This window comes from Callithrix jacchus, chromosome 4 (genome assembly GCF_049354715.1).
Source record: "Callithrix jacchus isolate 240 chromosome 4, calJac240_pri, whole genome shotgun sequence".
Taxonomy (NCBI): Eukaryota; Metazoa; Chordata; class Mammalia; order Primates; family Cebidae; genus Callithrix; species Callithrix jacchus.
Genome location: NC_133505.1, coordinates 165,641,153 through 165,656,193, shown reverse-complemented (window position 1 = coordinate 165,656,193; position 15,041 = coordinate 165,641,153).

Below are 15,041 nucleotides of genomic sequence, written 5' to 3'. Positions count from 1 at the left end.
GAGATCAGGAATTCCAGACAAGCCTCACCAATGTGGTGAACCCCGCCTCTACTAAAAATACAAAAATTAGCTGGGCATGGTGGCAGACACATGTGATCCCAGCTACTCTGGAGGTTGAGACAGCAGAATTGCTTGAACCCGGGAGGCAGAGGTTGCAGTGAATTGAGATGGCGCCATTGCACTCCAGCCTGGGCAACAAGAGCAAAACTTGGTCTCAAAAAAAAAAAAAAAAGAAACTTGCTTTTTTACCTCAGATCACCTGCTTGCTATAGTTTACTGCCTTCCCTTTATCTGGGCTCTGATCTCTCCCACATCAGAAGAAAGACGTTAGGTACTGTTCTCACTGCCCTTAAAGGACGTGAGCTCTTTATTCTCTGATCTCATCACACTCTGTACCTCTCTCTGGTTATCTGTGTGCACCTATCCATCCCCCTCACTGGCTTTGCTGGAAAGTTTAAATTTAATAATAAAACTACTTTTTTTTTTTTTTTTTGAGACAGAGTCTCACTCTGTTGCCAGGCTGGAGTGCAGTGGCATGAAATCAGCTCACTGTAACTCCACCTCGCGGGTTCAAGCAATTCATCCTCCCAAGTAGCTGAGACTACAGGTGCATGCCACCATGCCTGGCTGATATGTTTTTTTTTTAAATTTTAGTAGAGACAGGGTTTCACCGTGTTGGCTAGGATGGTCTCGATCTCCTGACCTTGTGATCTGCCCTCCTCAGCCTCCCAAAGTATTAGGATTACAGGCATGAGCCACCGCGCCTGGCCATACTACCCATGTTTTGCAGTGTGTCTGTACTGATCTGCTACAATGATGTCTGTCTCTTAGACGTGTGATTTCTGGGTGAAATTCCATCGCTATCTTCTTTCCTAAAAGCCTGCATCCCACTTTGGTATGTCTCCTTAAAACAATTTCCCTATAAACTTCAAGGAAATGATGATTAATTTCTACTGTGGAAAGATTTGTCTCGTTTAAAGTCTAATGAGGGCACATGCTGGGTAAGTTTGCTCTTAAGAAGAGGAAACTTGCCAGGCACGGTGGCTCACGCCTGTAATCCCAGCACTCTGGGGGGCAGAGGCAGGTGCATCATTTGAGGTCAGAGGATCGAGACCAGCCTGCTCAACATGGTGAAACCCTGTGTCTACTAAAAATACACACACACAAAAAAAATTCATTGGGCATGGTGTTGCATGCCTGTATTCCCAGCTACTTGGGAGGCTGAGGCAAGAGAATCACTTGAACTTGAGAAACAGAGATTGCAGTGAGCCAAGTTCATGCCACTGCACTCCAGCCTGGGTGACAGAGCGAAACTCCGTCCCAAATAAATAAATAAATAAGATGTATCATTAAAAAAAAGAAGAGGAAACTCTTCAATATAATCCATAGGGTCAGAAAAATGAAAAATGAGAAGAGGAAATCCCTCGAAATAGCAGCATACATTTTTGGATGTTCATGAAATATGCAGAGGATAAAGGAGGCCAAGTGTGATTCCAGTGCAGACGAATACTGAACCTTAGCTGTATTCTCTCCTTTCTAACAGTAATTAAAAGGTTTTGCTTCGTTTTGTTTTTTACTTCTTGTGGTCTAAATGAAAATCAAAATGAAGCAAAGCTGTGACGGTGCTTTGTAAACTTGAACGTGCTCGGGAAACGTATCTTCAAGGGTTGGCAACAATGAGACATAAATATTAATAGCTGGCACTTGTATCGTATTCTTCTTTGATAGGGCAGATTTTATCCGCCCCATTTGAGAGAAAACTGCGGTCACTGAGGTCACCCAGCTTGTCAAAGGTAGAGTTCTGTTTCAGACCCAGGCCTCTGATTCCAAATGCTTGGCTGCGCCCGCCACCCACCCTCTTTCCACAGGAGAATCTGGTTCTCCACAGAAACCAGGAAGGCTTCCAGAGCCGGAGGGCAATTCTGGTTGCCATCTTTCATTGCAGCCTGAGCTAGATCCTTTTGGAAAGACTCCTGGCTCCCTGGCCTCTGTCTTCCAAGCCCTTACACACACACACACACACACACACACACACACACACACAGACACGCACCCCTGGCCTCTGTCTTCCAAGCCCTTACACACACACACACACACACGCACCCCTGGCCTCTGTCTTCCAAGCCCTTACACACACACACACACACACACACACGCACCCCTGGCCTCTGTCTTCCAAGCCCTTACACACACACACACACACACACACATTCCCTGGCCTCTGTCTTCCAAGCCCTTACACACACACACACACACACACACACGCACCCCTGGCCTCTGTCTTCCAAGCCCTTACACACACACACACACACACACTCCCTGGCCTCTGTCTTCCAAGCCCTTACACACACACACACACACTCCCTGGCCTCTGTCTTCCAAGCCCTTACACACACATACACACACACACAGCCTTAGAGAACAGAGATGGGTGTGGAGTCTCTGCTCCACCTTCACATTTGCACAGAGCCCGCCAGGATTCTGTGATGTGGGAGTGAGAACCGGAATCTCCCCTCCCCCCAGGCAGGAATGGGCAGCGCCACGTAGTCACCTCAGCAATTTTCGTGATACAGGTGATGAATGAGGCCTCCAGGGCCTGTTGGCCACCGCTTCTCCCTCTCTCTGGAAGAGCTCCTCGGCTCCAGTGTTCTGCCGGCCGGCCAGTTTGACACAAACTTGTCAGAGGAAACAGTGACTAACGTTCATTTATTGAGCACCTGCTATGTTCAACACACAACGGTAATTATTGCTTTGATTTATTTAATCATCAATTATCAATTATTGATAATTAATTGGTTATTGTTGTTTTATTTATTGTTTTAATACATTTATTATTGTATTATTATTATAATTTCCTGGGCACTCGCCAGGTGCATGAATTGACTCTAATGAGTAGCACAGTGTCTCTGGGTGTTGTGGTTATTTTACAGATGGGAAAGGACCGATTGCTTGGGAATCTTGCTTCAGTTTTTACAAAGGGTGAGTGGCAAACCCAGGTCTCATTCCAGAACCACCGAGCTGTAGGCAAGGATCGTAGTGTGGTGAAGGATGGAGACCCATCGTGAAAGATGCAGACCTGTGTACAGCTAACTGCAACAGCAGGCGTTATGGGGTGAACTGTGTCCCCCAAAAAGATAGGTTGAAGTCCTAACCCCTGGCACCTCCTAATGTGACCATATTTAGAAATAGGGTCATTGCAAATGTAATTAGTTTGAGGTCACATTGGAGTAGGGTGGGCTCTTAATCCAATAGGACTGGTGCTTCCATAAGGAGAGAGGAGATGCAGAGGGAAGATGAAGCTGTGATCACAGAGGTGGGATGACAGTGATACTGCCACAAGCCAAGGAATGCCGGGGTCACCAGAGTGGGAGGAGCTGAGAAAGGATCCTCCCCTGTGGATTTCAGAGAAAGACTTTCAGCCTCCACACTTGAGAGACAACACATTTCTGTTATTTTCAGCCACCAAGTTTGCGGTTCCTTGTTCCAGCAGCGCTAGGCTCCTGCCCCAGCTGGCAAGGGAGCAGAACTTGGGGTCAGGGGAGTGGCTAAAACAGAATGGGAAGGTCTGGAAAAGGAAAGAGAAAAGTCTGCTGCCTTTGCACCAGGTCTTAAAGGAGAAGTAGGGTTGAGGAAGTAAAGGGGTGGGCTGCAGGAAAGTACAAGTCCAGGAACAGCGGCAGGAGTGACTGTGACCACCCTGGGAGAGGGGAGAAGGCCACGGGACCCCAGTGTAGGAGAGAAGAGGGTGGCAGGTACACTAGTGGTGCAGAGCAGATCCCAGAGGCCTGTGGATTCTCCACAGAGGACTCTGGGGTGCAGCCGTCAGCTGTCTGCTCCCCAGCATTGCCTGTGCCCCTGCTCTTTGAGTCAGGCCCCTTGGGATGTGAGCTATCTCTTGTCTCCCCTGGGCTCAAGACCCATCTTTCCTGAAGCAGGCAGCCCCTTGCTGTGTTAGCCACAATGTACCCATTCCTGCCTCTTTTTTTCTTTTTTTTTTGAGACTGAGTTTTACTCTGTGGCCAGGCTGGAGTGCAATGGCACGATCTTGGCTCACAGCAACCTCCACCTCCCAAGTTTAAGCAATTTTCTTGCTTCAGCCTCCTGAGTAGCTAGGATTATAGGCATGAGCCACCACACCCAGCTAATTTTGTATTTTTAGTAGAGACGGGGTTTCTCCATGTTGGTCAGGCTGGTCTCGAACTTCTGACCTCAGATGATCCGCTTGCCTCGGCCTCCCAAAGTGCTGGGATTACAGGTGTGAGTCACTGCACCCAGCCTGACTCAATTTTTATAAGGCATCACCTACCTTATAAAAGGCAGGTGTAGCAGCCTGGTCCTATTGGGGAAGGAACCCTCCTCTCCTTTGTTACCTCTCAGAGGGTCTGGAGTCCTTTCCCTGACTTGGATGGGCTGGGCCCTAGGATCTTCCCTGAGTCTGGTCAGCTCCTCCCTCCCCTGCACCCTCCTGCCCTGTGGGACCCCCTCAATATCCTCCCCGCCCCCCTACTGCTGAGCCTCCCAGACCCCAGCCTGTCCTGGCCGTGCCCTCTGCACACTGTGCTCGGCCCTCTCAGCTTCATGGATGGGCGTGGTTCCAGGTCCCAGCTTCTCCCTGACTACCCAGCACACCCAGCCTTCCTTGGCTCCAACAGGCCCTGTCCTGAGCTCTGTCGCTGAAGGTCTGGGAGTAGCCCGTGCCATAATCCAAACCACAGCTCTGGTTGCTCAGTCAGTGCTGAACTAAAAAATAAGCCACGTGGAAGCGTTGCCTGGCACGAATGAGGTGCTTCATGACAATCTGTTGGTTGAAATGAATGGGTAAAGGGGCAGACGTGAAGATTGTTGTAATTGTCCAGAGCGGAGGAACTGGGCTTCTCAAAACAGCGTTATCTCATTTCAGACCAGCCAGCAGCAGAACGAGGCTGAGTAGGGTCTGGGAGGTGGGGCTCTGTGAGGCAGGAGAGGAGTGAGGGCTTTGCCAGTCAGCCATTGAGGGGCAGCCCTGGCTCTGCCGCCTCTGGCCACATGCCTCGGGTAAGCCACTTCACTTCTCCTTCGTGGGAAGCCTCCTCCTTCGTGGGGAGGAAATATTAGCATCCACCTCTCAGAGCAACCTGAGCTAGTAAATGTGGAACAGGCGACTTTTACCGTTTGTGGTGATCTGCATCCAAGAGATGAGTCAGTAGGTGGTAAGGTTCTCACACCCTCGATTCTAATTCCCTGGAGAAGGAATCAGAAGAGCAAGCGCTACCCAGGTTCTCAAGGGTCTGGTTCACCTGGGGAAGGAAGGTACCTGGCAAGCACCCAGGTGAGGGAGAGAACAAAGCTCCAATAATCAGGACCAGCCAGAGTGCTTAATTAGTAACAATAAATAATGCATGGCTGAGAAAACAAAGGCTAGTTACACGACTGCCCAGATCAGGGAGCAAGACGAGAACTAGAAGTGGAAGCGCAGGGCCAGTCAGGCCACCCTGACACATGTCCAGACCACAGCCCAAGGCTGTTGGGTCCAGATCAGCCCTTGGGGCTAGCAGAGGTCTCATGTGGACTGAGTTGGCTGTGGCTGGGGGGAGAGAGGGCTGTGAAAGCTGGGACGAAGGAAATGGATATGAAAGTGGAACTATAGGGGATTAGAACAGAGAATGCAGTGGGAGAGGGAGGAAAGGAGCTGAGAACAATGCAGAAGTTAGTCACCAGTCAATGCCAAGCAGGTACCTGAGAGCCTTCAGGGGCGATATGACAGTAGGTCCTGCCTGGTAGAGGCCTTGGAGTGGAAACAAGGATTCTTGTACGACTCCCTGAGTGGCTGGGGGCGTGCAGGTGGCAAGGCTATGCTGCCCAGTTACTCACACGACAGGCAAGCTGGGCCATGGCTCTGGCTGTGTGCCTAGCTCCTTCAGCAACAAATGAGCGCTTCTCAAATGACAGAACAGGCTGCATTCACCTTTTCGAGATTTATGTTTTAAATGATCACAGTAATTTCTGGGGGCTCACTATGCTGCCTAGGCTGGCCTCGAACTCCTGCGCTCAAGCGATCCTCCTGCCTCAGGCTCCTGAAGTGCTGGGATTACAGGTGTGAGCCACCGCACCTGGCCAAAATGATCACAATAATTATAACTGAGTAATGTTACTGAGAAATGAAATACCAGTCTGAATTATATAACAAAAACTTATTTTTAAAGAATGCTGGCTGGGCGTAATGGCTCATGCCTATAATCCCAGCACTTAGGGAGGCCAAGGTGGGTGGATCACTTGAGGTCAGGAGCTCGAGACCAGCCTGGCCAACATGGTGAAACTCTGTCTCCACTAAAAAATACAAAAATTAGCCAGGTGTGGTGGCACACACCTGTAATCTCAGCTACTCAAGAGACTAAGGCAGTTGAATCGCTTAAACCCAGGATGTGGAGGTTGCAGTGAGTGGAGATGGTGCCACTGCACTCCAGCCTGGGTGACAGAGCGAGACTCTGTTTCAAAATAAAATAAATAAAGAATGCTTCATAATTAATGATTAAACAATATGCAAGATATGAAGAGACAAAAGTTAAGCCAAAATATGCGGTGGAGCAGCTCCTGCAGAGATCTTCCTGAGGTTCATTTGCTTACAGTGGGATCTCATGAATATCCACGGTGAAAAAAAAGGAACAATGAGGAGATAAATGTGCCCCATCAGATGTTAATACCTACTGTGGCAAAGCCGTAGCCCACAGATGCAAGAATGCACAGACCAGTGGAACAGAGCAGACAACCAGCAGACAGACCCAGGGACACCCGGGAACGTAATACGCCATAAAGATGACATCCCAAATCAATGGGAAAAGGGTGGATCATGGCTGGCGGTGGTGGCTTACGCCCGTAATCCCAGCACTTTGGGAGGCTGAAGGGGAAGGATCACTTGAGGCCGGGAGTGTGAGACCAGCCTGGCCAACATGGTGAGACCCTGTCTCTACGTTACCAATTTCCATGTCCACAGCACTCTGTCCCCAGCTGAGCATGGTGGTGCATGCCTATAATCCCAGGTATTCAGGAAGCTGAGGCAAGAGAATCACTTGAACCTGGGAGGTAGAGTTGCAGTGAGCCAAGATTACGCCATTGCACTCCAGCCCGGATGACAGAGTGAGACTCTATCTCAAAAATAAATAAATAAATAAATAAATGGGTGGATCATGAAGTAAATGGAGCTGGGAAAACTGGCTCTCTGTATGGAGGAAAATAAAATTTCACTGCACAGAAGGGTGGACTCTATTTCCAGAGAAAGTTCCAAATGTGGAAGGTAAAAACCGAAAAGTTAAGAGAGGAAAATAAAGGAGAATATCTTTCTGAAAATGGGGAGAGAAAATGCTTCTAAAAACAAAGGTTAAAAACACAGAGCCATACGGCAAAAAAAAAAGAAAAAGGAAACAAAACCAGGCCGGGCACAGTGGCTTATGCCTGTAATCTTAGCGCTTAAGAGGCCAAGGTGGGTGGAAGGTCAGGAGTTCCAGACCAGCCTGGCCAACATGGTGAAACCCGTCTCTACTAAAATACAAAAATTAGCTGGGCATGTTGGTGGGTGCCTGTAATCCCAGTTACTAGGGAGGCTGAGGCAGGAGAATTGCTTGAACCAAGGAGAGGGAGGTTGCAGTGAGCTGAGACCATGCCATTGCATTCTAGCCTGGGTGACAGAGCAAGACTCCATCTCGAAAAAATAAAATAAAAACCAGATGAATTTGATTACAAAGAACATCATGGACAGTGGATAGAGAAGATACCTGCAATGTTACAAACTGACAGAGGATTAAAAGCTAGAAAACATCTCTGTTGCAAATCAGCGAGAAAATCCCAACAGAAAAAGAGGCAGAGAAACGGAATCATTTTCAAACAAGGAAATTCAATAAATATAGTAGAAATGCTCAAACATGTTAGTAACCAGAGGAATGCAGATTAAAACAATAAGCTATTGGGCCAGGTGTGGTGGCTCACCCCTGTAATCCCAACACTTTGGGAGGCTGAGGCGAGATCACAAGGTCTAGAGATGGAGACCATCCTGGCCAACATGATGAAACCCTGTCTCTACTGAAAATACAAAAATTAGCTGGGCATGGTGGTGGGTGCCTATAATCCCAGCTACTTGGGAGGCTAAGGCAGGAGAAGTGCTCGAACCCGGGAGACGGAGGTTGCAGTGAGCCAAGATTGTGTCATTGCACTCCAGCCTGGTTGACAGAGCAAGACTCCATCTCAAAAACAAACAAACAAACAAGCAATAAGCTATTCTGCAGTTAGCATCACAGTACAAAATAAGAATGGTGATGGGTGGTGGAGACATGGGGTCCCTGGCCCTGCTGGGGGAGGGTGGGCACAGGAACCACTCTGAAGGGCAGTCTGGTACTCCACCAATTTCCATGTCCTCATAGCTTTTGACCTGGGACAGCTTTGGTTTATGCCTCTTGCCCTCATTTAACTATGAATACTGTCCCCTTTCATTCTAAGTTGTCCTTGTTTAGAAGATAAGTTATATGGCTACCTTCCTATAACCCAACAATTCCACGTATGGTTCTATGTCCCAGTGAAATTCTCAGGTCCAAAGAGACATGTGGCCAGGTAATCTTGGCATGTGTGGTGGGGGAAGTGGGAGGACAGGTGCAATGAGGTAGACAGACCCATGGAAGATTAAGCAATGGATGTGATGAACCTGCAGCAACGTGGGTGGAAAAGCAGTGCTGGGGGAGGAGGAAGACTCAGAAGAAGATACATGACCTCATATCATGTATATAAATTGAAAGCATGAAGCCGGACGAGGTGGCTCATGCCTGTAATTCCAGCACTTGGGGAGGCTGAGGCAGGCAGATCATGACGTCAGGAATATGAGACCAGCCTGGCCAACATAGCGAAACCCTCTCTCTACTATAAATATAAAAATCAGCCAGGCATGGTGGCATGCACCTGCAGTCCCAGCTACTTGGGGAGGCTGAGGCAGGATAACGGCTTGAACTCAGGAGGTGGAGGTTGCAGTGAGCCGAGATCACACCACTGCACTCCAGCATGGAAAACACAGTGAGGCTCCATCTCAAAAAAAAATATATTGAAAGCATGTGTATGCTCTACACTTTACGGAAAACACATATAAACAAAACGTGTTAAACACATTAGGATGATGGGGAAAGGAAAATGAGAATAAAAAGAAGTAATTAAAACATAAAGAGCTGGATTCAATTTGAATAGATAGGCTCTCTATCAAAGGTCTCTGGGGATAAACGTTCAGTTCAGTCAGTCAACGCCACATCTTGGTTGGTCCTGTTTTGCTTTGGAAAGTTACAAAGGAAAAAGCCCTGGCTCATTCAATCAACCACACTGATGGAATAAAAATGTTTATTAAACCCTACTGGGCATCAGATGGGGGGTAGACACCAGGCAGTGTAGGCAGATGTGTTCAAAAAGCCATAACCAAGTTCCTGCCTTAAATTAAAACACTTTTACTAGTGACAAAGTCCCTTTGATGTTACCAACCATAAACATAAACATTTGGACCTGGTAAATCAGGCTTCCAATGTTTTGAGAGCCTGTATTTAGAGAGAATGAAGTCCAATTTATTATTTAAGGGAAGCTTGATTCCTGAGCGTAAGTGGAGGAAAGATACAGTTGCTGAGGGTGAGTATTCATTCTTTTCAGCTCCAGGGGAGCAGCCTGGGAGACAGTGGAGGCGCTGACTGCGGTGTGAAGAGGCCCAGTGAATGAGGCAAGGAAGACAAAACCTGCAAGTTTTATTACTGATAAAGCTGCCGTCGCAGGACATGGCCTCAATCTATAGGCAGGTGGGCTGCCTACAACTGCATGACGGAATTAGACGAATGTGCGGCCCTGGCAGAGGCAGCTCCAGGCCACCATGGGCCACCCATGGGGGACCAGGCCCCATAACATGTATGGCTGGAAGGGACAGAGCAGTGTGCAGGTGGCCAGCTCTCAAAAGGAAGAGTGAGCAAAAGGGCTGGGCTCTGTGTGCCCAGTTTCTCCTTCTAAATTCACCCACAGACAAGGGAGTCCTTCTCCTCTGAGGGTCCAGGAGATGCCTGAGGTGTCACCCTGGTGAGCCCCCTCAGAGGGAAGAAAATGGTGCATCCTCCACATGGAACCCGGGTCCCCCATTCTCAGTTGCAAGTTCTAGGATCCGATGGCCAGGCCTTGGGATAAAGGGACGAGAAGGGAGGAAGAGCCACCAAGAATCGATGCCATCAATCAAAGTTCTGAGCTTTGGGAGATTCACAAAACCCAGTTTGTCAACATTCCTATGAGTTTCGCCCCTGCCCGCCCCCAGTTAGCACCCGCCCCACCTAGGAACCAGGCGATAACTACCCAGGTCGGCTCCACCTAGAGATGAGACGCAAAGTAGCTTTTCCATTGTGGGGAGCTGCTTTTACTTTTTCTTTCTTAAAAACAATTTCAAAATGAAAGCAAGTCTCAGGAAATCCATTCCCAGCTTTGCTGTAGGCAGATCCAGGAGGAGAAGCATGTTGTGAAATGACTGTGCCTTTGGACATAAGCTGCCTGGAAGGGCAGGGACCCTGTACCCAATGCCCATCTGCTGTGGTGGTCACTCCACTGATCCTGAACAGCTCTCAGCCACAGCAATGAGGCAGATTCGATGTGGAGCCATTGGAGGCACTTGCCAATGAGAGGGCCGTGGAACACTGCCAGTCTAGAAGCAAAACAAACCCTGCTGGCAAGGAAGTGTGCAGAAACCTGGAAGCCACTCTTTCTTATTGGTGGAGTAAGGGGATGGGGTGTACAGCTCAGAACCTCAACAGGGTGGTCAGCACCGCTGGGGCCTGCTGCGGGGGAAGAGCTGAGGCCAACCATTCAGGGTGTCGTGTCCACCACAAAAGGGGGGACACTCCCTCCTCGAATATCCCTTAAGTCTAAGGCCTACAGTTACCAACATGACAATTCCCCAAACTGAAAATGTGACCACCAGAGCTGCCTTTATGTATGCACAGAATGAGAGGCTGGGTGGACAGGCCTGTGTGTCTTCTACACCTAGACTCAGGGAGGGCAGTCCCTGCCAGCACTGTCACTCGGGAGAGTCAAGCATGCCAGGAGTGACAGTGTTTTGGAGCCTAGTGGGACATTAGAAGTAGCCTGGTTGAGGCCAGGCACTATGGTTCATGCCTGTAATCCAACGCTTTGGGAGACCGAGGTGGGTGGATCACCTGAGGTCAGGAGACCAGCCTAGCCAACATGGTGAAACCCCACCTCTACTAAAAATACAAAAATTAGCTGGGCATGACGGTGGGCACCTATAGCCCCAGCTACTGAGGAGGCTGAGACAGGAGAATCGCTTGAACCCGGGAGGTGCAGGTTGTAGTGAGCTGAGACCATGCCACTGCACTTTAGCCTCAGCAAGAGTGAGACTCTGTCTCAAAAAAAGAAGTTACATAATGAAACCCACATACAGGACAGACACTAAGTGGGTCTACCAAGAAGAAGGCAGGGATCTGGCCTGCATACATTTCATCTGGCTTGCAGAGGATCTTGGAAAAAAATTCTAACTCATTTGCCAATATTTAAGAACTGGGGGCTGGGCATGGTGGCTCATGCCTGTAATTCCAGCACTTTGGGAGGCCACAGCAGGAGGATCGCTTGAGTTCAGTTCAAGACTAACTTGGACAATACACTGAGGCCTCATCTCTAAAAAGTTTTTTTTTTTTTTTAATTTAACTGGGCTTGGTGGCATACACCTGTAGATCCAGCTACTTAGGAGGCTCAGGTGGGAGGATGAGTTGAGCTTGGGAGGACAAGGTTGCAGTGAGCCAAGACTGCACCACTGCACTCTGGCCTGGGCAATAGAGTGAGACAGTGTCTCAAAGGGAAAAAAGAATTGGGAAATTGCACATAAAAATCAGGATTTCAGGGTTTTCTTGAAAATGAGACATGTAGCAGGACAGGGCTCATGTTCTAGCATCCTAACAGCCATGTGCAGAAGCTGGGAGGTGGCCGGCCTACCTCCCTGCTAGCATGTCCCTCAGACGGCTGCTGCGCCAACACTCAGCATCAATGGCAGAACTAGGACCAGATCCAGACCTTACAGTCAGTTGCCCTGGGACTCCACCTCCCAGTCTGTGTATTCCCCAGTCACATTCTCAGGGCCACCTGAGGACCCAGTCTGAGTAGGTGGCTGGGAATGGCAGACTGACCAAGTGACGAGGCTGATTTCATGGGAATTCATGGGAAGTCTGGGAAAACCCAAACAGCAAAAAGGCAAAGTTTGAATTAAGCGTAAACTTCAAGATTCATCTGTCTTGCTCTCCCTTATAGCTCACTGGTTGGTGAGTGAAGTATGTAGTCCATCCTTCAGCTTAGGGTGAAGGGCTGCATAGACTACAAAGATGAGTTCCTTCTGGAGTGAGTCGTTTTGATATTCAGTAAGATTCAGCCGGGTCAGGTAACATTCATAACCTGCTACAGAAATTTGTTGGCCCTGGTTATCAGAAGGCTTAATTTTTTTTTTTTTTTTTTTTTGAGACAGTCTCACTCTGTCACCCAGGCTGGGGTGCAATGGTGTAGTCTTGGCTCACTGCAACCTCCGCCTCGCAGGTTCAAGTGATTCTCCAACCTGAGCCTCCTGAGTAGCTGGGACTACAGGTGAGTACCACCAAGCCCGGCTAATTTTTGTATTTTTAGTAGAGATAGGGTTTCACTATATTGACCAGTTTGGTCTTGATCTCCTGACCTCGTGGTCCACCTGCCTCAGCCTCCCAAAGTGCTGGGATTACAGGCATGAGTCACTGCGCCGGCCTAATTTTTTTTAATTAAAGAGAAGATTTCAAGTGCCAGTTATCTAGTTTACATGTCAAATCTCTAGGATCCAGACATCTAAATGCTTAGTGAGACACTGATTTCACTACAGAAAACACACGTGGCTGTTTTCAATTCAGTTCAACAAATATTTACTGAGCCCCTATTATGCGCAAGACTCTATTCTAGCTACTTGAGATACCAAGACCAGCAGTTACTGGTCTTATCTTTGAGGAGCTCACAGTTTGAGCAGAGGGCAATCCAAATGAATGCAAAAACCATCCGTGTAGTGCTGGGCATTTTAGCACATACTGCTTTATTAAGGTAGCCTTTCATAAGAAAAAAAGAAGGAAGGAAGCGGAACAGAAAAAAAATCATGATTTAAAAATACTTATTTGTTGATATTCTGCAATTAAAAACCTAATTAATAACATCTAATTTATTTAGGAAATCATTTGTTTCACGTTTTTGGGTTTTTTTCTCTTTTTGAGACAGGTCTCACTCTGTCACCCAGGAGTGCAGTGGTGTGACCTCAGTTCACTGCAGCCTTTACCTCCCAGGCTCAAGTGATCCTCCCCACTCAGCCTTCTGAGTAGCTGGGACCACAGGAGTGCCCCACCATGCCTGGCTAATTTTGTATTTTTAGTAGAGATGGGGTTTCACCATGTTGCCCAGGCTGGGCTCAAATGCTCCTCCTTCTGCCTCAGCCTCCCACAGTGCTGGGATTACAGGAGTGAGGCACCACACCTAACCAGATTTTTTTTTCCCATATAAAACATTAATAAAACCTAGCAATTTTAGAATAATGATTGTTCTTGGGGAAGGCTAGGGAGGCTTTAATTTATCATATTTTATTTCTTTTTAAAAAAACCTGGAAACAATGGGATAAAATAATACAATTTGTTAAATCCAGATAGTTGTCTATTAAATTATCTCCTGAAGATTTAAAACATTTCACCATTTTTAAACATTACAAAATAACATGTTTTCTGATAGTAGAGGGCAGACATAGCTCCCTTTGCTGAGAAAACAATCACCAGGAACACCAGTCACCGCCCTCGGGCTCCCAAGGCAGTCCTGCACACTCGATCCCATGCTGTCCTGAGTTGCCTGCTCTGTACAGTTCCCGCCTCTTTACCGTCAAGCATCGCTTCTCACTGCTGTCAGTGTGTCTGCACCCTGCACCCTCTACGCTAATCTGCCATGGCCTGGGAAAGGACTAATCAAACTTGTTAGATTCACGATGAAAACAGGAATTAATACGCTTTAAGGGAAACCTAGAGAAATTCTAAATACATAAATTCTTTTTTTTTTTAACATCTGGTTTTTGATGGTGTTTTGGACGGCTGGGCTGCTAAATAAGACTTCGAGTAAAGTGTTTCCATGGTTAGCAACCCAGTGGACAGCAGTGTGAGACACAGGAAGGAAAACCTACCTGAGTACCCCGGCTCTGGGACTAACTAGCAGTGTTCGTCCATTTGTTTATTCAACAGATATTTATTGAACAGCTACTGTGCACCAGATACTGTTTTAGTTGCTGAGGGTCCATCAACAAACAAGACAGAGAGGTGCTTCAACTTTTGCAGCGGGGGCCAAAGCAGGTGGATCTCTTGAGCTCAGGAGTTCAAAACCAGCCTGGGCCACACAGTGAAATCCCATTACTATAAAAATTAGCCAGGCGTGGTGGCACATATCCGAGCTGAGGTGGGTGTATCACTTGAGTCCAGGACGTCAAGGCTGCAGGGAACCAAGTTCACACCACCACCACTACACTCCAGCCTGGACAACAATGAAATTAAGACCTTGTCTCAAAAACAAACACAAAATCACAATGGGGAAACTGAGGCAGGAGGATCGCTTGAGGCCAGGAGTTCAAGACCAGCCTGAACAACATAGCGAGAGCCCTGTCGCTAAACATAAATAAATAAATAAAATAGCTGGGCGTGATGGCATGCACCTGTGGTCCCAGGTACTCAAAAGGGCACCGCAGGAGGATCATTTGAGTCTGGGAGGCTGAGGTTGCAGTGAGCCATGATCTTCATGATCTTGCCACTACACTCCAGCCTGAACAATGGAGTGAGACCCTGCAGTGAATCGGGTGAAGTGGCGTGGCACCAGAGGGTGGCTCTTCAGATGGGGGAGGTGGGCAGCAGGGGTGGTGGCTGGAAGTGCTCTCGGAGGAGGAGGCACTGCTGCAAAGACCTGGAGGATGAGAAAAGGCCGGGCTGGCACAGATGGCGGACATGCCTTCCAGGCCATGGGAACATGAAGCACAA